Source organism: Dermacentor andersoni, chromosome 8 (genome assembly GCF_023375885.2).
Source record: "Dermacentor andersoni chromosome 8, qqDerAnde1_hic_scaffold, whole genome shotgun sequence".
NCBI classification, from domain to species: Eukaryota; Metazoa; Arthropoda; class Arachnida; order Ixodida; family Ixodidae; genus Dermacentor; species Dermacentor andersoni.
Genome location: NC_092821.1, coordinates 136,630,077 through 136,653,496, shown reverse-complemented (window position 1 = coordinate 136,653,496; position 23,420 = coordinate 136,630,077). Strand labels below are relative to the sequence as shown.

Genomic DNA, 23,420 nt, shown 5'->3' with positions numbered 1-23,420 from the left:
GGAGGCCTGATGGCGACTGACGATGGCGGTCTCAAAAAGCCACCATAATCACGATTGGATTATGACAGCATGAGTGCAAGAGAATGAAGAAAAATGGATGTCCTTGGACGACGAACGTGGTGTGACGACGATGGGATGAAGTCGCTGAAGCGATGGCAATGATAATACGACCGTGTGACGACGACTGTGAGATGCCGATGGAGTGATCAGGATTACATAACGGGAGTCTGGTGACAAAGCTGAAATGGCGAGGATACAATGACGATGACGGCATCCTGACGCTGAACGCATGATGAACAGTGTCATCATGACGAGAACAGCGAAGCATGACGAGAACAGTGTGAAGAAAATCACATCCCCAAGCTGCATAGATGATGACTGCACGACCATGACGGCCACACTATGGTAGTTTGACAACGAACACATGACGAATATATGAAGACGATCGCGGGACGAGGACGCCATTACGAGTGTCGGATGGCAAAGACGGAATGACATTGATACAACGACAGCGATGGCATCACAAATTAGGAAGTTAATGAACCAATCGCAGTTGCAATATTTGACGCGCAAACGGGTGGTCACTGTCTCCAAAGAAAAGCAAGCGAGAAACAATTTGCCTGACAAAGAAAGAGACTAATCCTTGGCCAGCACGTTCAAGGGGACCGAACCAATTGCCACGTCGCATCGATTCACACTCGAACTCCAAATAAATGTTGAAAATACGCGATCCAGTGCCTGAATGCGAAGTCGTGAGCCGTGCAGTAGTTGCTGCACAAGACGGAAAACTAAGAAGACATTGCACACTTCAGCACGGCTGAACGTTGACAAATTCCGCCCTTACCATGAATTCATTTCACGTTGAATTTTTCGAACTTCTCCCGACCAATGAGTGTTGCTATTTTTATATTGAGAGCGAGGTATACCTTAATATCACAGATCCTTTTTTTCCATGAAATGCCAGCGTAATTTGATGATATTGCGGCCCATATTCCAAACCAAAAATTTGAACTGTTCTTAAAATTAACGCTACCACAAGAAGCCACACAAAAATCATTTTTATTTGCAAGAGCTGTCTTTACACTCTTTTTATCAGTACAAGAAGACCACGTCGTCTGCATATGGAAGAACCCTAATCTCATTAGTCGGCAATTTAAACCCTTAGAAATGTTGCTCTTTCAGAATGCTCATACAAAGTGGCTTTAAATAAAAGCAGAACAGAAGCGGTGACAAAGGGCACCCGTGCCTTACTGACAATAAGAGCCTGATCGGATCGGAGAGAGAACCATTCACCATCAGCCTCGCTGAGCTATCAGTATAAGATATTAACACGTGGTAATGACCATCATGAAACACAACAGCAAAACTTTCAATAGCTACAATAACTTTTTATTGGGTGAACTTGGACCCGCAAAAGGAAGTTACACTCAAAGCACAACCATAGCGGCGAACACAGTCGGTCATCGTCGAAAATTTGAACTGCCGGTCAAGTGCGTCGGCTTTTATATATGAGTCATACTGATGCCCGTATGTCTTTCGGAAAGTACTACACAATTCGCGCTGCACTTGTAATCAGATTACACAAGCTTCGGCCACAACAGTTTTCGCATAGAACCGTCGATAACATTTAAGTAAGTTCCAATCATGCAGGCGTGTCTTGCACTGAGGGATAACTTTAAGTTGTTAGTGGGTGAAATGCAGTCCATGAGAAAAGGATAAGTACACCCGGCCACAAAAGTTTACGGACCACGGTGCCTCAGAAAACGCTGAATTCCCGAGCAGCCAGTAGCAGCAGCCTGAATAACTTTATACGACAATGTTGTTAACAAATTCTAGTCGAGGGCCGAAATACAAATACCAAGCTGCCTTGTTATGTTGCGGAGTTATTCAGCTTTTTCTTAGATTTGACGGTTCGTAATATTTTGTGGCCGGGTGTACAAGTGTCAATATTCAAACGCCTCTAAGGAGCAGGGAAGGGATATTTATAGATAATGTAATACAGTGAACAGGAGCGAGTGACTCACCCTCTCAAACGCCTTAGCCAGATCTTACTTTACCATTGCTTCCTGTCCTTTCCCCTGAGCTACACACTCTAGCACCGATCTTGCTACATGAATGTTCGTCTGAATGGATCGGTCTCTGATGCCACATGTTTCATGATCACCGACCACAGATCTTATCACGTTTGCAAACGGTTAGCTAATACCTTTGCGAAAATTTCATAATCCACATTGCTTAAAGAAATAGGCCGATATTAATCCACTTTTTCAGCAATTTAACCTCATCATCGCTTTTCGATGTGGGGACAGTGTGGCAGTTAGGTACCCTACTTTCAAGGCCTCACGGTACACCTGAAGTTATAATGGTGATAGGAGGGAAATAAAATAACAATAAAATTCGGCACTAAGACCATCCGGGCCGGGTGTCTCGCTTTCGCCAGCGAATATATGCATGCATGTTACCGCATTAATACCAATGTTTTAGTTTGAATAATCATTACCATGCTGAGTTAACTGGGGCAGCAACGATACACGTTGTCTGGCAGACACATCTGTATCCAATTGCTTATGGCCTCGAAACAGTTTTTGATGATCGAAAAACCCTTCAGTACATCGCTAATTGACTCCATTTTGTGGAATGACGCAGAAACTGCTTTTGGCTACGAGCACAGACTTTGTAGACGGGAGCCAATCTGCTTGTACGACATACACAATACACATACGCATACACAATACGCTCGAAGAAATAGCCGAAGCGCAACCGACCTCTCAACTGGAGCGGCTGTCCACGAACAAATTCCGGGAGAAAGATTCTGGACGATCTGGGAATAGGACGCTCGAACTAGGTGGAGATGAAGCTCCCCGTCCCCGAAGAGGTGCGACGCCAGACGAGAATCGACCCCATACCGAAGAACATGAATCCCGAGTTCAACAAGGGAAGAAAAGCGGCGAGGGCCAAGGCTCTCATCGACCAGCCCGGGAACGACGAGCACGCGCGGTACGTGGACGCGGCCGAATACCAACGGAGCACCTTCGCAGCGGTCGTCATAGAGGCGTCAAACGGCGCCACGAGGACGGCAGCGAGCGTGAGAAGCGCCGGAGTGGTACAAGCGGAGTAGGTAGCCATCACCCTGGCCATCGCCGACGCAGACAGCCACACGGTGCTGGATGAGTCGAGACAGGCGGTGCGAAACTTCGCCAAAGGCCAAATCTGCAGGGAGGTCGAGCGCGTACGGCGAGTGGCCAAACTACAAGACAGAAAAGTAAGACTTAAGTGGTTCTTCCCAGCGCACGCGGGCGACGCGTCGGAACGCAATGAGAACCACAATGAGACGGAACACGCAGCGGCGCGAGCGCTAACCAAGCGCGCCCCGGAGACGGACCGTCCGACGAGGTTCGGAACCAAGGACCGCATGACGGACTACAACGAAATCAGAAGGCCTACCGCCTGGTTCGCACGACTCTCCCACCTCCGCACCCGAGGCTAGGCTAAGTCGAGCGGAGGCGGTACTACTGAGACACCTCCAGACCGGATCGCTACCGAGGCCAGGACTGATGCATCGCATGTACCCCGAGACATATCCGGCTGATAAGTGCAGAGTCTGCCGGAGGGAGAAGGCAGATAACACGCACATCTTGTGGGACTGCGTTACAAATCTGGAAGAAGCAAAATCAAGAACGATCCCACCACGGCTCGAGGCAGCTGCGAAGAGCTATGACCGAGACGAATAGCTCTGGGCCGTCCAGCAGGTCCCAGGGGCGCTCAAAAGGCTGGGACCCAGTGAACCGGCAACGGCGAGCGGAGACCCGCGTCGAGTAACGGCGACTTCGTAGACGACGTTGACGATCGTCGGGGCGCGCTAGCGCCCAACTGCAGCCGCAAATGTAGTTGGCTCCAATCCAATCCAATTGTAGTCGTCTTCTTGCACGGATGACTCCATTGCCCCTCATAATGCTAGTGTTCCCATATTGCCCCTCCTTCTGCGAAGGCGCTGATGACAGTGGCCTGCTGTGGGGGTGGGCGGTGAATTCGGTCTCAAATTCTTTGCCTCAATATGCCGCAAAATGAAAACACGAGTGCATATAACAAATGTAAAACACGAATGAATGCAGATGTATCAAAATAAATGTGTGCGTGTACATTTCATCCCTATGACAACTGATCAAGACAATAAATGCGTTCATTCCTTTGTTCAAAATTCGGTGTCCCCTGTTTCGCGTGCCATCCACAGACCCATTCACAGAGCCTTGAGCCATTCTACCTTGACATAGTGGAATGGCTCATGATTTATTTTATTGGCAAAGGCAATTTTTCTTTCTTTTTGGCGGATAACAATTCATGTATAAATGGGCTCTGCCTATACTAAACACTCATTCTCACAATTGTCCAAGCTTGAGCATGCAGTACACTGTGTGTGTGTTTACCGTCAATAAAAATGGCTTTATGACTTTCTGAACCACTCCTGGTATCCATGAAGCGCACACTTTTATGTAGTAAGTTGGCGGTGCAGATTACAGTACTCAAAAGTAGGTGCATCGGAACAAGATCACCGGCGATACATGTGAGTTAGGTTTCACTGACTGCCGCAAACTGTAATGCCCACTGAAAGCGTCCGCTCATTATTACGTGCGGGGCAACTCTATAAAGCATCATTTAGATATCATGCTGGGAAATATCAAGATGCCTAACTGGCAAGAGTTGAGTAAAAAAAAATGCACAATCCATGTAGAGTCCACACAATGATGCACGTGGCGTCAGGAAAAGAGAAAACTTTTCGCGCCAGTTAGTGGGGCAACTCTGACTGATACATCTGCTTATCTTGCTCGTAGACATATAATTTGCTTGCAAAGCAAGATATGCAACAGTAAAGCACTGTTATTCGCCTCTAACGGTCAGAGTATATACAGTCTTCTAGCATGCTTTCCTTGCCTACCATTCCGTTGTTTCGCCAACGTCGGTCGGCCACTCAACCAACATTCCACTTTTATTAGTGTGTCAGTGAGCGTTCAAAGTACGCGAAGCATAGTGCTCTTTCCTCTTTTCATCATTTGAAGCGATGTGTTTCCGAACTGTCTGTACTATTAGGTATTTTACTGGTCATTGTTTTGCTTAAATTTAGTGTAACAATCAATATTTTGCTTCATTGCCTGCAGAGTTGGTGCACTTATTCAAAGACGTATTTGTTTCTTTTATGAAAGAAGTGCTCTGAGAAATAGCATGAATACGGTCGTCGTCGAAATTATCTTGCTCTCGCTGCATTGACTTCGTTGTTGCACGTAACATAAAATTTGACTTGCTTAGTGTCATCGCGCAGTATGACATATTCTATCTTTGCCAACGTCCGCAACTGAAGTTTCTAATGCGAAGAGGCTCAATTTTTACAAAAGTAAGGAATGTGAAGTATTCTGAGGTAGGCGCTTGGATAACATATATAACATATCGGCATCTATCTTAGAAATCATCATGAATTAGTGAACTTGATATTGTGCGTATTCGTGTCTACTGCATCACAAAATTACGCATATTGTATAATTATAAAACTAAAGTATAAATGCTTTCGTATCTCCCATGGAAAACCAAACTTGAAGTCATCAACCACCCCTCTGCGACTGCTGTACAGGTGAAGTAAAGTTAAAATTACTGACTCAAGTATTTTAGAAGTAATGCTATCGATAATGTGTCTAGGATAAAACCCCAACTATACGAAAACTTTCAAAGCTTAGGAAAGGCTACTGTTTATCATCGACACTTACAAAAACACGTGACAGGACGTGACACAAAATAATCGCTTTTATAGAAAGCCCCATCCGACCGCCTCGAGTTCACAACTCACTTGGACGTGACAGCAGTTTGAAGCCGCGAATATCGGCAGTTTCAACATTTTCCGCCATGTCTCGGTTGTGGCAATGAGATGTCATTAGCTGAACATAAAAATTTATAGTCACTTCTTATATTTTCTAACCGCGTACCTACGTCACTTCTATAAAAAAAGTGCACGCAATAAAACGTCAAAGCTCAGAGGTTTCTCTAAAAGAAATGTTTCCCGTGAAGGCACCGTCTGTACCTTAAGCCTGTAATAACTCAAAAGCGTTCCATAGCTGAAATTTACACTGAATATCTCAATACTACGCTGTACACCAATATAGTTGAAATAACCATGGTACACAAATATTTTAATATTCGAAACTCGATATTAAAGACAGCCTTCCTCATGCGTCCTTTGTGAGGTACCTCAAATATGGAAAATAATTTCACCACTAAGAAATACTCAGCTGTGGATTTGGGGTCTATGTCGACCCGAAGAGTGCATAAGGCCATGCGCTCAGACAGCAGACGATCTGAATAGGGAATATTGTCGCAGCACTGCGCGATTGAGGCAGAAAGAAGTAGAGTGCGCGCGCGTAATCTCGGGGTACTCTGCGCTAGTCGGGCCTGGCCTCTGGCTTCCTATTGGACCTTGTTTCACAATGTAAATAAACATATTTCGTAACATATTTAGTGGAGGTGCGGGGTGGATGATCCTAGACGACCCCGCTCTACCAACTGTCCAACGGAGTAGACACTTGTCGAGTTTACGACCACAAGCAGCGGACATGGCCGATTCCGGAGAAGGCAATGACGACCCCATCTGCGGCGAACCAGACAGCAATCACGCAAATCAGGCTGGCTACTGGACACCGCTGCGAGGGCCACCCACCTTTTTGGGAAGCCGAACGAAGACGTCGATGACTGGCTTAAACACAACAGCAGAGTTAGTCGCTACAACCACTGGATCACTACCAAACAGCCCGATAACATGGTTTTTTTTTTCTCGCCGGGACCGCGCTCCTCTGCTTTGAAAATCACGAGAACGTTCCGACAAACTGGAAAAACTTTGTAGAAGAATTCAACAATTGCTTCGGGGACCCGATCTGTAAGAAAAAGAAGGCCGAGCAGACGCTTTCCCGACGAGCTCAATTACCTGGCGAAACTTGTACAACGTACATAGAGACTGTTTTGAAATTATGCGGAATCATCAGCGCCACCATGACAGACGAAGACAAAGTAGGTCATCTCCTTAAAATAATTGCTGAAGATGTTTATAATTTTCTTATAACGAAGGAAGATCTTAGTACTCCGTCTGGTCTGAAGAAACATTTCCGGGGGTTTGAAGCGCTGAAAATGAGAAGGATTGGACCAATGTTCAGTTGCTTGGACAGTGTCACTACTATTGCAAGTGTGTCCGTTCCGACGCACGACGACATTTTGCCGAAGTATGATTTTTATGCCGCAATTCGCAGCTGTAGACTTTCTCCCTGCTTGGTTTGTGTAGCGACTTGTCGCGAGACATATGCCTAACACTTTTCCTTTTTTATATAATCATGGGCAGCTGAAGACCTGCCAAGGCAGCACGTGATGCGATTAACATTGCTGCAGTGACTCTGCTCTGCTGGCTGTAAGTGCTTTTTTTTTACATTATTCCACACTATCCATGTGCTCGGCGCTGCCAGTTGGCGCTCTTTATTTGTTGTAGCATTGTTGCATTGTCTGGGAGAGAGACATATTTGTTTGCTTCTGTGACAGTCGCGTGTTTGCGGTCCCTGTCCAACCACGCAGAGGCCTTGTGATAGAGTCTGCGCCATTGCAGTGAGAGGTAGACTAAAGCCGCAATAGCTACAGCAAAATACCAACCACCGGGTGTCTGCCGGTAAAATAAGCTAAAATCACGCTCCCGGCCGAGCGCTTGGCCATTATGGGACCTCAATGATAGAAAACAACTGCCTGACTCCAACGCAAGGACGGCCTCACGTAAATCGTCCACTGGGATGCCACATGGAAAATTGTCGACATCGGAGCAGCTCAAACATCCTTCTTTTGCCCCTTTCCAGTCTTCTAGTGGTCACGTGCTCACGAGATTTTAGGCGGGCTTTCAAGGCACACGCTCAGCTTACCTGCATAGCACCCTCGAAGAAAGCCAAGTGCCAGGCGAGGGGGACGTTTGGGCACATTGCGGTAGACCGGTGGGTGACGGGCGGCAGCTACAATCAAACCCGCTGCCTCCCACAGTCGAGGAGGGTGCTTTACCCCGAAACAGCTGCGAGTCTCCGCTTGTGCTATGCGCTTGCTCCCTTGTTCCTGTTTTCTTGGCGCAGAAATACCACAAAATTTTGTTTCGTAGAGAATGTCAAAGGATGATTTGCAAGCGAAGGAAGTAATGCAGCACTGCGTCCTGGAGCAGCATGATGTAGTTTTCCATCCTGGACAGCTAGCCTGTATATTTGGTCGATGAGAAACAGGCCTTCGGTGAAGCCAAGGAACCGACGGTGTTAAGAAGGCAAAGAAGTGTAGGGCCTGCACGTCCAGGTACATCAGCGGTAGGAGGAATACGGCTGAGTGAGTAGCGCCGAGGGTTGTATAATTACGAGGGAAAACGTGGCAGTTTCATCCGAAACGTGAATCATCGACTGCCATAGGATGTTAGTAGACAGCTATACGAAGTTAGGAAAATAGTGTTACAGGCTGCATAAACTTGCAAACATTCGCATGCTTACTAAAGTAAGAAGCATGCAGAAGCGAGCGCACAGGAAAACATGAGCACATGTCACTGCATGACCGTGCAAATTCGCTGTCGAAACGCTGCACTGAAGTAGCGCGGCAGTAGAAGTGAGCGAATAGACCTTTGTTCTGCCTCGCTTGAACGCCAACGTTGAAAGCACAGTGCATAGAAAGCTAACGGTACTCGCAGTACTTTGTCTACACCATAGACTGCTTCCAAGATACGGCGCCCACGAGGCCTTGCCGTAAGCGCCAGCCGCCCAAGTAGAACGCCCCCTCTCCTGCCTCCCCCCCACCCGTTCTTCGCGCGGGACGAAATACGGCGCACTTCCATCTTCCTCCTACGCGCGCGAGATTCAGCCGCAGTCGTCGGCTGACCCTCGCAAGCTGTCATTCGCACATGCAGCGTACGGAGCACGGCAACGTTGTGGTGGTGTTTGGACTTTTTATGGAACATCACAGCGACGATGATGGCGACGGCAGGAATGCTCTTGGAATGTCCAAATAATTGCTATCGCAATAAAAGAAGACATTTCCTTGTGGACGCGCCTCCTGTGGGTGATGCAGTGGCATGACTGGAGCAGTGGGAGTACGGCAACGTTGTGGTGGTGCTTGGACTTTTTTATGGAACATCACAGTGACGATGATGGCGACGGCAGGAATGCTCTTGGAATGTCCAAATAATTGCTATCCCAATAAAAGAAGAAATTTCCATGTAGACGCGCCTCCTGTGGGTGAGGCAGTGGCATGACTGGAGCAGTGGGAGTACGGCAACGTTGTGGTGGTGCTTGGACTTTTTTATGGAACATCACAGTGACGATGATGGCGACGGCAGGAATGCTCTTGGAATGTCCAAATAATTGCTATCGCAATAAAAGAAGAAATTTCCATGTAGACGCGCCTCCTGTGGGTGAGGCAGTGGCATGACTGGAGCAGTGGGAGGAAGCCACTCAGCTCCAGACTACAAAGCGAACGATGTACTAACGACTCGACAATAACTAAATAGAAATGTGTCAATTGCTATAGTGCACGAAAATAACCGAAGTTATAATTAATTTAATTTTTTTATGATATGTCGCAAGTACTTCGCGAAAATGTTGTACTTATTCAATTATGGCATAGATAATCAATCAAACCTAATGGCAGATGTTCTAAACGATCGTACTAACGTCAGCAAAAGGTTGAGTGTGGGTACATTTTATCTTTTCATTAGAGTGCAATATTTTCCCTTGAATTTCCCTCGCTACTGGTTAGTACTATGTCAGCTTTTCTTGTTATAGTGAACTTGGAGTGTACATTGTAGATTTCTATATGCTGTGTGTGCTGATATATGCGTATTTGCATGCATTCTACGAGTACTCGGTGCGATCTCCACCACTGGAAACGTTGGCGCCACCATCGGCGTGATGTGGCATGAGGGATCACGTGGACACAGCGGCCGCGTCGGCTGCTTCGGAGCGCCAAAGCGAGCTGAAAAACAACGTTTAGGGCCACCTGCGGTGTGGTTATGATTAAGTGGTGTGGCTTTGCTGGCTTGGGTGTCTGCTTGACAACATTTGAAAGCACTATAATAGGTAGTGCCTGCCTTTGGAGGCGTGCAGCATGGTAGGTTACAGCTCGCTGCCGCAGTGCCGGAAGTACGTAACGGAGTCCGGATCAGCGAAATTGTCAAGTCGGCGATGAAACGATACCGTTAAATGAGCCTCCATCTCATGGAAGAGATGGCGGTTAGCGTTTTCATAAGGGAAAGGTGCGGTAGCTCGATAGGCGAAAGAATATGTGGCAGCTGTGTTAGGAAGAGAAAAAGCCTCGGAATGATATGGCAGCGTTTGGCTTGCCCAATCTGATGGCATTCCTGGAAAACGACGTAGATGGTAGAGACAATGGTATTAACTCTAAGATGAGCACAACGTCGTACACAGCTTTTAGCGTGTGCAAAAATTTGAAAAGCTAGGCAATTTTTTTATCTATTTATCTGCAAGTTCGAGCCCATCTTGTATGCACGGCACATTTGATTTATTACGTGAGTGGACACGGGCATTGAGTTCTTTTAGTCGGAGTTGGCGATTAAAGCTGCTCCGAAGTGTTTGCGGAGCTTCTATTCGAAAATATCCCATCTAGACTACTGGGCCTCGTATACCTGAAACCAGATGTGCAATATTCAGGCTAGTGAAAAACTTTCATTTGCAATGATTATGATAAGGTTCAACATGTTACGTTGACTAACACGCTCATACATACAGAGTCACCTGTTGACGTCAAGACAATCTTGGTCAGAGAATTTACCCGGATGTAGGATATGAGAAAGTGGGAAGTGCGTTTTAGCTGGAGCTGCATTTGAAGACGCTGACGAAGCATCGTGGCCGTGGCTGAAAAGCGGATGGTGCGGGTGTTGCGTAGTTTAGTGGTTAGAACAGAAACGCGTGTTTCCACGAAAATGTAATGCGAACGAATACAAGAGGCAACTTACGAAGCATAATTGCGAAGGTAATTGCAGCGCTGATCAATGAAGCTGACAGCTCGAGTAAGGGCAAGTTTGTCGTCTTCGGGGCGATCGTGCTCATTCGTCATTAGATGCAGATAGATTGTAATAGCAACGTGCCAGCAATTAAACAGGGTACTAGTGGAGGAGGCCAAATATTTCTCCTTATAAATATAATGAAAGATTAAGCGACATCACGTGAAACAACATAAACCTCTATATAAATTCTAACTCATGCTCTTATATTTTAGTGTAATTACGGCGAAAGTTTTGCGCATACTGTAACGAACCTAAAGCTTAAAACTGTAAATCCTAGAAGTGTGCTGCACGGAGCCACAGTCATTGCCCACCATGATGAGCACATCGGAACTTCTTTATTGTCGATTTCAGCTTTGTTGTGTGCACTTTCACAGCCGGCGTCAGAAAAACGATGGGTCTTATCCATATTTACATCCATTTGGCGGCCTGCGTGTGGCTGTAATATGACAGAGTGTGTGGTCAGTATTTTTTCCAATATCTTGTAGCTTTGTGAAAAGGAAAAGTTTGTATCAAGAAACAATAAAAAGCTTGAGTCGCCGACTGCCTCATTTTGTGGCTACTGTGGCACAGCATGAGAGAATTACTCCCATCAGAATGATTGGGCAAAATTGAAATTCGAAGCATAGTTTGGTATGAAAATATATTCAACATAAAAGCATATTCTATGCAAACGAAATAATGACGATTGGTGTAGACTAATCCAGATATAGAAATTTAATGACAACCTTTATGGACACACGTGGTGCTGAACTCACGATAGCACCAAATTAGCCTGGTCTCTTAGTGCAACCGCCATTGCAGTTGTTGATGAAAGTCACAAAACATTGCTCACTTCCTCGAGGGATACAGGTGATACTTAAGAGAAATAATAATGTTTTGCATAAAAACGAAAAAAAATCACAGAAAGACACAAAATAAGAACAGTGGCAGACCTAATGAGCGAAGAATGATTTCATAGTACATAAGGAGTGTACCACTGTCAGCACCAATTGCAGTGCAAGGATCATAAATGAAAGAATGAAAAGCTCTTAAAATAGTGTCCAGATTGACAAAGCTTAGATATCATTCGGTCAGTCGCAGGAACCTAACATCACGGAGCCACAAGTTCCAGCAGTGAAAAGCATGAGCGATGAAGCGATGTAAAATTCTGTCATTTCTGGCATTAATTAGTAATACGGCACCATGACAATACGTTCTATTCGAGAAATGCTTTGCAAAGACCTTGTAATATAAATTAGAGCGGTATTGAGTATTAAGTAAGTGTAATTTCAAGGCGGTAGATTCAAAGAAGAGAGGTTAGAAACGTTAGAGGGGAAATCACTGCCTTTTAGAGCAAATAGCCTTGTCTACAACTGATTATAACATCAAGAAAACAAATTTCAAGCAACGATTCTAACACAGGAAGCATATTCCAAGAGAGGACACACTATTGTCTTACAGGTAAGCGATTTGGTAGCCTGGGGCGCTACGCGACCAGTAACTTGCATATCTCCAATACGAAAAGGAGCTTTGTACAGATTAAAATATAATGCTTACAGCAGGGCAAATAGTGCATGAGAAGAACGCCCAGGTAATAATTGTGAAACGCTTCTTGCAGAGAATAATCAGCAGTAAACAAAGCTTTACTGTAGGGCATATGTTGAAAAAAAAAAACATCGACCCATTTCTTGAAATATTTTTTTCATTTGCCACATATCTCAGCAAGTACAAACGCTTTCAAATGAGCTATTATAAAAATGTGACCCTAATTGCAACTGGCAACCTGATAAGTGACGTAGTGCTGACCACAATGTCAGAATGCTGTTTGAACATATTAGCAAAAACCAATGATCTAGAGTAAAGGAAGATAACGCGGAATGACTCTGCGGAACTAATAAAGTGACATCAGCGACATGAAGTTTGAGAGATTTAAAGCACACAAAACGCGGACTATCATCTAGTGCGCTATTTTCTTGAAACAGTGTAAAACTGCTGCACTGTATATTCACGCTAGACGGTGCGCCATCGTCGAATAGTTAATAAGTTGACGAAATGCGCACTTAAAATAAATTTTACTGTTTTAGATGCTAAAACCGCGATTTGATCATGAGGCACGCAGTAGTGGGGGATTCAGGATTAGATTGCACCACCTGGGGCTCTTGAACGTGCACCCAGTGTACAGTAAACGGGCGCTTCTGCATTTCGCCCTCATCGAAATGTGGCCGCCGTCGCCGGGATTCGATCCCGCGCCCTCGGGTTTAGCAGCGCAACGCCATAGTCACCACACCACAACGAGGGGTAAAATACGTACTTGTAGTTCGCCTCGTAGTCGGAGGAGTTCGTCTGATAACAGACTGGCCCAGCCTTTGCCAGCCAGATGCATAAGCGCATGTTGGGCCTTGTAACTGCAAGGTGGACAGTAGGCAAAACATGGCGAAAACGATAAATAGATACCGCCCGCAAGCCATACTCGCAATTTTCTTCCACAGAAGCCTCGAGGTTATGAAATGGATTCGCATGCTTATATACCTATTTTAACAATACAGCCTTACAATGAACATTTCTTCTAATTGTCTGTAAATGCCTATTCATCAGGAGCGAGGCTGCGTGTGTGCTTGCATTTCCTTGCAGTTTTATTCGTTCACTTCTTTGTATATGATAAAGGAGATTCGAATAAGCTATAAGTTGGAGTTGGAGTTGGAATTGGAGTTTATTTCACCACAGTGTTTCAATATTTACATATTCATACACGAGGCAAAGATACAATCTGTGGTGTGGAATGTGGGAAAAAAGCTGCGACATAAACGCAGCTTGACTGGCCCCACATCCCAGCAATACAAGGCAGGAAAGTGACAGCATTCGTAGTCATGAAAACAAGTAAATAGGCACATAAATACATAGCGAAATTGGTACAATAAGGAATATAATTATACAAAAACGAAAAACGCATAAAGATTTGCACTCCTCGAGAAGACGAAAAAATTAAAAATCGTAAAAATTCAGCATCTCATGCCGCATTGTTTGCACCAAGAAAACACATCAAGAAATACATCATGTCAGCAAAAAAGATTGGACATATCCTGTCACGAAAGAAGACGTAATCGCTCTAATGAAAAATTGAAATTGTTTAGTATGTGGGGGAGTGAATGTTTCAGCATTTGGAGACCATAGTTTGTTCGGCATCGGGGAACCTTCCAATAATCGCTCTGTCTAGTAGGTCGAGACGAGGTGCTGCGCTCTAAGCATGCTATGGAGGTCAGATTGTTATTTCCTTTGTTAAATTCAGTTTTCAAGGACACTAACAAACAATAGTCATAGATGTTATCGAATCTTAATACTTTGAATTTCTCCAATAAAGACGACAGTAGGCAAAAGTAGGGAAAAGACGACAGTAGGCAAAAGTCTCAGGTGAAGTGAGTTTTCCCAGTAGTAGTCAGTCCCGCACTGATAACACTGTCAGTGGAAGCTTTGCCTTGGAGAGTAGTTTTGTAAGAGGTGCATAGAAGAATAAATGTGGGCTCGGTCAATTTAACGCCTACACCAACATTGCGCATTGGCCGCAATAAATCCCCACGTAGTGCTTACACGCTGGGGAGCTGACAATGTTAGTTGAATTAGGACGTGATAGGGACGATTTGGTCCCCAAGCTGGTGCTTTCCACTGCTTTAAAGTGAAGAGTGCGAAAATGAGTCACAGCCACTAGATGTTTTCAGAATTACACTGTCATCATGTGATATAATTCACAGAAAGATTCTCTAGAATATACAGCATACCCTCCCCTCCCATGCGCACTAATTTGCTGATAATGCTTCGTGCGTAAATACCGCGGTGTATTTTTATGTATAAAATGTAATAAAATAGTCTGTCGCAGTAGATGCATCATTCAATCAGCCAAAAACAGAGGGCCGGTTGAAATAAGTAGGATTCATATTTAGCAAATATAAATGCCAAGGAGAGCTCGCGTTAAAGTGTCAATGCTTTTTTTTTTAATTTGGGTAATTTTACCACCGTGTGTTTTTCTAAGCGCTGAGCATTTCAAAGAATTGATTTCTCTAATTGCATGAATAAAGAGTTAGCGACAATTATAAAAAAAAATCCATTCGGAAAAACGCAACAAAGGTATCAGTGGCCTGTCTTTCACGTGTCTTATTCGAGTCGTCTACGGTTGACATATTGCTGCGCGATATTGATGCGAAAGCGTCAAATTCCCCATTGAGTGAAGAAGCCGGTGTCTGCCTTTGGAAGCAGCGAAACGGCATGTATATTGCCCTTGGCTACGACGCCACGACATAAGTGCGCCTTGACGGAGCAGAGCTGACGAAAGGGGGCTCTTGCTGCTTCATAGCGCGCCAGGTGTTTGGTGAGGGGAACGGGGATTGCTGCGACGCCTCGTCGCCCTCTATCTCACTCTCGGAGGCGTGTGTTATCCGCGCGTTCCTGTCCGTGAAAATTCTAGCCAGCCTTGTAACTGTGCCTAAGTAAGGCCAAACCAAAACGCGCCAAGTCTATCAACGCGCTCATTTGCTCGCCAAAGGTTCATAAGTCAATGGACCACTCAGCGGCGTTCAACTAGGCATTAATGCTTTCGCATTCAAAATGCATCAGAACTGCTTAGTTTTGCTCGTACTTTTGTCAGAAACACCATTACTACTTGTTCACGCTGTCGCTTTGCGAGTAAGGCATGCGAAACACTTTCTCTTAGGAACTCCTACGCGAGGTAACGAAAATGCATGCTTTATGTGGGAGTTAGACTCTGCGTTACATGTAAAATACCACCTATAGCGTAGGCTTGAAAAGTTACGCTCGCAGTTACCCAGGACTATTTTTGAGGTACGTTCAACTTAGCAAGGCCAAGTATTATATGTTCGCTTGCCCATTGTCTTCATCGTATTTTGCCTTAAGTTCTCAACCTAATATTTGTCGAATATGGATCCGTAATACTTACGCCTTCTAGGGTTTAATGAAGAAACATTTTATCGCCTAAACTCGCCAGGGTTCGGCATGGACGCTGTTGCTGGGCTGGTAAATGGCTCGACGCATGTATGCATAAATAGGTATATAAACCTCTATCTCCGGGATGCTAGCTGCCGGAGACCAGCATAATATGTTCTGATATTTCTACCACACTGGTTTTAGCAACCCCTAAGACTTGGCAGGTCATTTATTCCGCAGGACGGAAAACTGGTTGCCTATTATAGCTACAGAATAGGTTCCAAGAGAAGGGAAGCGGATGATGGCGGAGGAATTGGATGAAGGCTAAAATGTATGCGCCTGACCGAGCGCTGCCGATGAGATAAAGAACGCCTTGCCACATGCTCATCGCCAGTCCCGATGACGCCGAGCTTGTTCACCGACCGCAGGCTTGAGATTAGCACAATACTAGTGCGCAAACGCTCCGTCAAATTACTTTTGTCTTATTTCACCGGCTCTCTTTGCTACCTGTAAAGGAGGACTACGTGAGACGTATCGTAAAGGAAACAACTCGATCGGTGGTTTGTAAAGCTGCTCTATAAATTTTCTTATCATACCTGGGGTCCTCAGCCAATTATTAAAGGATGGGTAATTAAGCTGAAATAATTAGCGAGTTAAGGGGAAAACAAACAATTGTCTCAGTAACTATAATGTATTGCGAATAGCATGCATTCGGTTCAGCCGCACTTTTGATTTTTATATTCTTGGCTCACATTATGTGGGACGCCCTGTGTACAGGGTCTTTTTTTTTTCAGTTGCGCCAAAGTTTTAAAATAAGTAAAATAAAAATCATGGCAACGTTGTTTACTATTCGAGTGTACAGATTGCAATGCTCCAGATACAGAGCAATTTCCACACTCACGGGCGTAATTAGTGAAGTTACGGTAATTAACTTTTTCATAATCATGAATAGGTGGCTACAGCAAATTAGTACTTTGGGTCCCATCCTTCACACTGCCTATCCCAACAATCAAATGTTGAATAGCGTAGTTTACGTGGGTGCTACGCGAACAATCAGTTCCCTTTGGCAGGCTCCTTCAATCCTAAACTGGCTGGAAAAAAAGCCCTTGTGTCGTCGATGTAAAATCTCCGATATCAAGTCTCTGATTCATCAAGGCTCTGAGATCACCGCTGGTCCAGTCCCACGATCAGCTTGCCTTATCCCCTTGCTGTCTGCGGCATTAGCGTAACGCTTCAATGCCTGTGGGCCGCCAAATTTACTTCATTTCATTCTTGTTGTTCTTCGTCATTACGACGTGTTCATCCGTATATACTATCACTAGCTATAAAGTTTGATCCACGGGGTGGCAGCACGATCTAGGCAAGAATAAAGCGGTTTCTTATAAGTTTTGGAGGAGCTTTTCGTTCCCGAAGACATCTCGCACGTCCTCCCTGGAGCTGCGCTCGGTTCGCCGCATAGGACCACCGGCCATGCACGCTCCTGCGAATCCAGGCACATCCGATCCTGCCACTCCACTGCAGTCTTCGCCATCGGTTGTGACCATGAACAGCCACAAGCATGACCCACAAGTCATCGCTGGTCTACGCAAGGATGACGTCGAGGATTGGCTCTCGAACTACGACCTCGTAAGCGACTTCGACAAGCGGGACAGGCTACAGAAATTGCGGAACATCCCGGTGTTCCTGTCAGTTGCCGCGAAAACGTGGTTTTGGAACCATTGCCAAATCTTGTGGACTGGGCAACATTCGCGCGAGAGCTTCGGCAAATTGTCGGTGCTCCCGGTGTTCGCGCTGAGGCCGCAAGGAAGAAGCTCGGTGAGCGCATCAGTTTCGCTATAGAATATTGCGCTTCATACATTAAAATAGTGCTAGTATTTTGCAAGCAAACTCTTGTATGTCTCAGAAAGACCGAATACGCCACATTATTAAAGGCACAAACACCGTCGCTTTCAACGCCCTTGCTACGCAAAGTCCGGCTAGCACCAGGGATGTGATAATAATTTGCCAATGTATTGAGAAAGTCCAGTCCCTTCCACTATGCAACGATACGTCCGACATTGGTATGCATTCGACTATGGACATGCACACGCTCATCCACAACATCGACCGTGAAAATATTGGCGGGCGGTGCTCTTCCTTCACTCCGCAAATTAATGTTCCTTCTTCACAGACCGGCTTACGTGTCATCACTAGGCTAGAGATGACGTCCACGTGGCGTCTACCGTGCTCTGGTGGCCCCTGCACTCATCGGGTACCATCAGAAAGCTGCAGGTACCCACGTATGCCAAATTTGGGGCTCTGTCTCCTGCCATTGCCACCACTCCGCGTACACCAGGAGAGTACGCACGAATGGCTTCGTTTTCACGTCCAGTCCATGTACAGCGTTACTACTCCATTCTGCATCTTTCCCGACCTATTTGCTAGTACTATAGCTATCGAGGGCACGTCTCCGGATTTTCTCGAAGGCGTCAACAGTATGAGCAAGGTGGCTATGCTCCTGAGGAAGATACAGGCGTCCATCCAGAAATGTTCTATCGTCCTACCGGACAGGGCACAGTGGCACACGTCCAACCGCTCTACTTATCAACGGTCACCTTCTCCTTCGTGCCCTACTGATATGCCTGGCAATACTCGTAGATCTCGCCACAGGTCACCTTTTCCATGTCGTCCTTCGGTGTCGCCTCTCCAACTCGCTTCTCATGACACGAAGGCTAGCCGGGAAGACTCCCCTATATACGAGGGTTATTAAAACACCAAGAGCCGTTTGCTAATACTTCAATATTCACACGTCAGAAAAATGTTTTATTTGTGAAGTGCCATCTGCTAATATTTTGCAAAAATAATCGAGATGCTGTTCTGGCCCAGTAGTCGTCTGCTTATCTAGGAATGCAGACGGCAATGTCAGCGAAAATTGTTGTTCCCCCCGGTAGGGAAATACTAGCTTTAATTATATTTTTACATAAAGAAGAATCATCAGCTCCTCTAATTCCGGGGAGTTGTGCATAGCTTACGGAGTGGCAATGATAAGTGAAGGAAAGGTCAGAAAATGATGCCGAGGCTTCAAAATGGTCGCACAAATGTGCATGATGAAGCACGAAGTGGAAGGCCCACCATCCATAAGAGTGAAACTGTTCAACAAATGGAGCAGAAATTGCAATTACACGTTACTGGTCTGGCTGATCAACCTTCTTCTGGTTGGCTGCACTAGAATTTACACGACTGTAGCTGAAAAGCTTGGATGTCACATAGCGTGTGCAGGGCGGGTACCGAAATTTCTTACCGACCAACTCAAACATCAAACAACAAAGAATGTCATGGGGACGAGCGTTTTCGGCCAGTTACCGAAAAGGCGGATATGAGTTGTTTGATAGGCTTTGATATCGTACGCCACTGCAAAGGCAAAACGGGAATAAATGAAGCAGCGTCACACCTTTTCACCAAATCAGAAAGAATTCAAGCAATCTTCTAAATCATGGGTACCCTTTTTTCGGACGAAAAGGGCTTTCTTTTGGTTAATTTCACGCAACTTGGGACCACAGTAACAGTTGGCGTATAGTGCGAAGCGCTCACCAAACTGAGACGTGTGTTAAGAAATCATTGCTGCAGGAAAATGCTGTCTGGAATCGCATATTCCATGGCAACATTAGATCGAGCGTCCTCATACCGCTGACCGAACCAAGGAAAAGATTAAAGATTTTGGTTGGGAACATTCTGATCACACGCCCTACATTCCCGACGTTACAGTAAATGACTAGTTGCTCTTCTTGCATTTGAAACAGAGGCTTGAAGGACAACTGTTTCAAGACAACGAGAAACTCAAGCACACCACAGTCAACTGTTTCATTTCCGAGGCGGCGGTGAACTTGTATGCACAGAGTAAACAAACTGGTTTAGGGGAACGAAAAGTGCTCACAAGTTAGCGTTGACTATGTAAAACAGCGATGTAGGTTTGTATTAAACTAAACCCACCAATAAAATCTTTTACTAATGAATATATAGTTTTATAGGAACAAACCTTACTTTTTGAAATACTTTCGCATATGACTCCCGAAACTCCAAGAGTCCTAAAAGAAGTCACCCTAGAAATTAATTTTGCCTTGTCTACTGCTACATGAGGTGTATATGCAGACACTACCACGTGTCTGCACTGCGGTTGTTTTGTTAACCAGCGTTTGTCGACACAAAAAGCTTCATTATACGCAAATAAGTACATGCCCTCCGGCAGGTGTGAGAACCAAATGCTTGAGCAATCGGCGGGAAGCCATCTTCTATTTCTTTCGCAACGGGGCTATTCAGCAAAAAAATTCTGTTTTCTTTGGCATATAATGCATCTTTAACCAGAACACGTCTTTTTGCCAGGTGAATTCGGCAGTTTCATGACGCCGGCGGAAAGAGAAGCGAAATAGGCGCAGTCTTTTGACCAGTAGCAGACCGGTAGAGGCAAACAATTCAGTAATCAGGCACATTTGTTCTTTCCTTTTTGGTCTCTTCACGCATCATCACAGTGCACACGTCATATCAGAAGGGGAGGTGTCGCTTTATTTGTAAAGCCGCGCGACAGACACGCGAAATGGTGCGGTCCGAAAGTATATGTCAAATCGTGAAGGGCTGATTGCCGAATTGGAATAGAAAAGTTCGAAACGGATTTGCGTTATTGCGCCCATGGTTGCACACTTGTATACTCCTACATGGCCTGTAAACTTAGACACCACCACATGTTGGAACTGTGGTTGTTTTGTTGACCTGCGTTTCAAGTTTTGCCGAGCGAGACAGAAAGTAGGGACAAGCAATTTTCTTGTTCTTAAATCGTAGACGCCAATCTTACAATACAAAACGAATTGTTACGGTGGAAAAAGAGGACAAGATCGTGGACGGCGAAGACGACCAAGTAGCAACAACCTCTGGGGATTTTCGGCTGTTGTTTATATACGCCCTGCAAATACACAATGTAAATATTTTTATACCCATGACATTTGGGTGGAGGCGCGGGGTATTTCAAATTAATAGCGATCTACCCTTAAAGGCAATGCAACTTTAACCCCAGCTCTATCGATAGCTCAAGACTGTTGAGCTACTCCTGACAGATAATGCACATCAATGGTTCCATCCTGATTTTTTATGCCCCCTACACATTGTAGAAATACATTGCTTAAAGACTCAAACTTTTTGCATTTCCATCGGGTGAAATACCCGTAGCATATCAAAATTAAGCCAGCAGTGTCGCTATCTCTGTGTCAGCATTTTCTCCGCATTCAGATTTGTGGGAGTAGGAATGTCGTGATGGTGCACTTGTAACGTGCCTGAGCTTAAGAAATAAGCGCTCTATTTTTGAACTGCACGCAGAGCTGCTTGACTATTAGAACGTGAAGATGCTGGTAATTTGTCCGTAATTTCTACAGAATTACGTAACAAATCTCATCCATCTGAAAGATCGCGCAGACGGCCACAGAGGCTAAAAAGGCAACGCACTGAGCAGACGAAACTTTACGGAGAAGCGTTGCTTCGACCACTGATGTATAACGGAATACAGAATGTACTACACGTCTCCGCAGTGGCAGTCGTGGGCAGTAATTTCCCTTCGTGTTCCGAGAAAAAGAAATTACATCCTAGTCCCCCTTTGTACATTTCTGTTCCTCTAAGAATGCACTAATCTTACTTAAAAGCCTCTTTTCTTCTGATACCATCAGTGACTGTATTTCTGTTTACTGCAAAAGGTGAACATGTGAAAATAGTGGGATCGAATGTATGTACCGCTTCAGCATAAGTAATCTAGGAAATAAATAAATGTAGTATTCAGCAGGAAAATACTTCTTTAGATACATAATATATCTCTAATATATAATATATCTTGTTTAACACTATTCCATAAGCTTTACTATCACGTATCTCTTCATAACGTGTTCATGTGTGAACCCTCAGCCTTTTTTCCGCGTCGGGATCATTCTTGCAAAGTCAAATGCATCATGTGTCATTATCTCGCATTTGGTCTGTCATTTATACCTCGCAACGCGAAAGAGTGGAATAATCTGCCAACGCACATTGTCACGGAAACAAATCCTTCGAAATTTACAGACGCTCTACGCAGTACCATGCATATCTAATATATAACGCTTCACTCTCTAATTTGTAAACTGATCTTTTTTTTAATGCGCCGATAACCAAAGCCTCCGCGACGTTGTCATAGTGTGTACAAATCATTTAGAGTTGCTGTACTGATAACTATTTTTTTAATTTTTTGTTTTTATACGTTGATGCAGTGTAATTAATTTTGTCGCAGTTTTGTATTTCTATTGTATTTATATTTACGCACTGTTTGCCTCACTGATGTAACCTTTACCTTAAGTAATACCCTCCCTAGAGGGCCTTTGGGGTTATTGTGAAATTAATAAATAAATAAAGATATATTGCACTAGAAAGAATATTCCCAGTAATTAGAGAAAGCAATTAACGCTATTATGCAAGCAGTTCCACAGCACTGAGTTTGGACTGCTGTCGTGCTCTCTGGATGCAAGTTGCCTCTATATATTGCAATGCATGCACTTTGGTTTGTGCAAGAATTCCTGGTGAATCTGAGGTTTCCTGCAGTCCAACTACAAAAGATTGTGAGCGTATTTACGCCATACTATTAGCGCCGCGTGAAAACTGTAGTCGGCTTGCAAAATGTCAACTGCTGTATCACGATATAAACAGCTGAGTCTTCAGAAACTACTAACATTTGAATCAGACTCTTGAACTGCTTTTCTCTACCGTAGCTGTATTTAGCTGGACCAATGAAAATCATTGCGGACTGTGAAATCATCCACGAGTATCAACATATGGGGAACGAGGTATTGTTTCCTAAATTGTTGTTTCGTTCTTCTTAAATTCTGGTTCTAGCGTTCAACCTGCACTTATGCGTCTAGAATACCACAGATGTTGGAGCAATCTTACGTAGGACTAAAATGACGCGAAGGTGGCATTTAACACAATAGTATGAAGCACGAAGAAAAATGAAAGAAAAAGAACAAGAAAAAATTGTTCGTTTTATACCCTCCATTTTTTTTCTTTATGTTGCTCTGCTACGGTATACAGGCCTCCGAATATGTCGCAGGTAAACGCGATAAAATACAGTACCTAATCAATTTTTCAAGAACAATTACGTTTACAGTGCTAGTCTTAAAAGAAGGCTGGCGAAGTCCATAGGGTACGACGTTGTGCGGCTCCGAAAATTTTCTTATTTCTTAACCCATGCGTAAGTCGATTGCATGGAGAATTTTTCCAGGAACCCAGAACAATTCTTATGAGCACTTGCAGTTGTTCTTTGAAACCGAATTTTAAATCCCTAGAGGAGCGAAATTCAGTGGGCTGGATGATGCTGTTAGCCTTGGTAGCCTACATCACATCACTTGGGCCAATAGTGAAGGACTACTGTGTTAAATGTGACTTGCACGACATCAGTCAAATGTTCTGATGA

The 23,420-nt window shown here is 44.7% G+C and overlaps 1 long non-coding RNA gene across 1 annotated transcript; it reads right to left on the bottom strand.

The window, feature by feature from the left end:
• Positions 1-11,372: 11,372 nt before the first annotated feature.
• Positions 11,373-13,511, bottom strand: LOC129383286 (uncharacterized). Its single transcript, XR_008611161.1, has 2 exons — positions 13,347-13,511; positions 11,373-11,492 (listed from the first exon to the last, which is right to left on the bottom strand). It is a non-coding gene; the product is annotated as an uncharacterized lncRNA (long non-coding RNA).
• Positions 13,512-23,420: the final 9,909 nt, after the last annotated feature.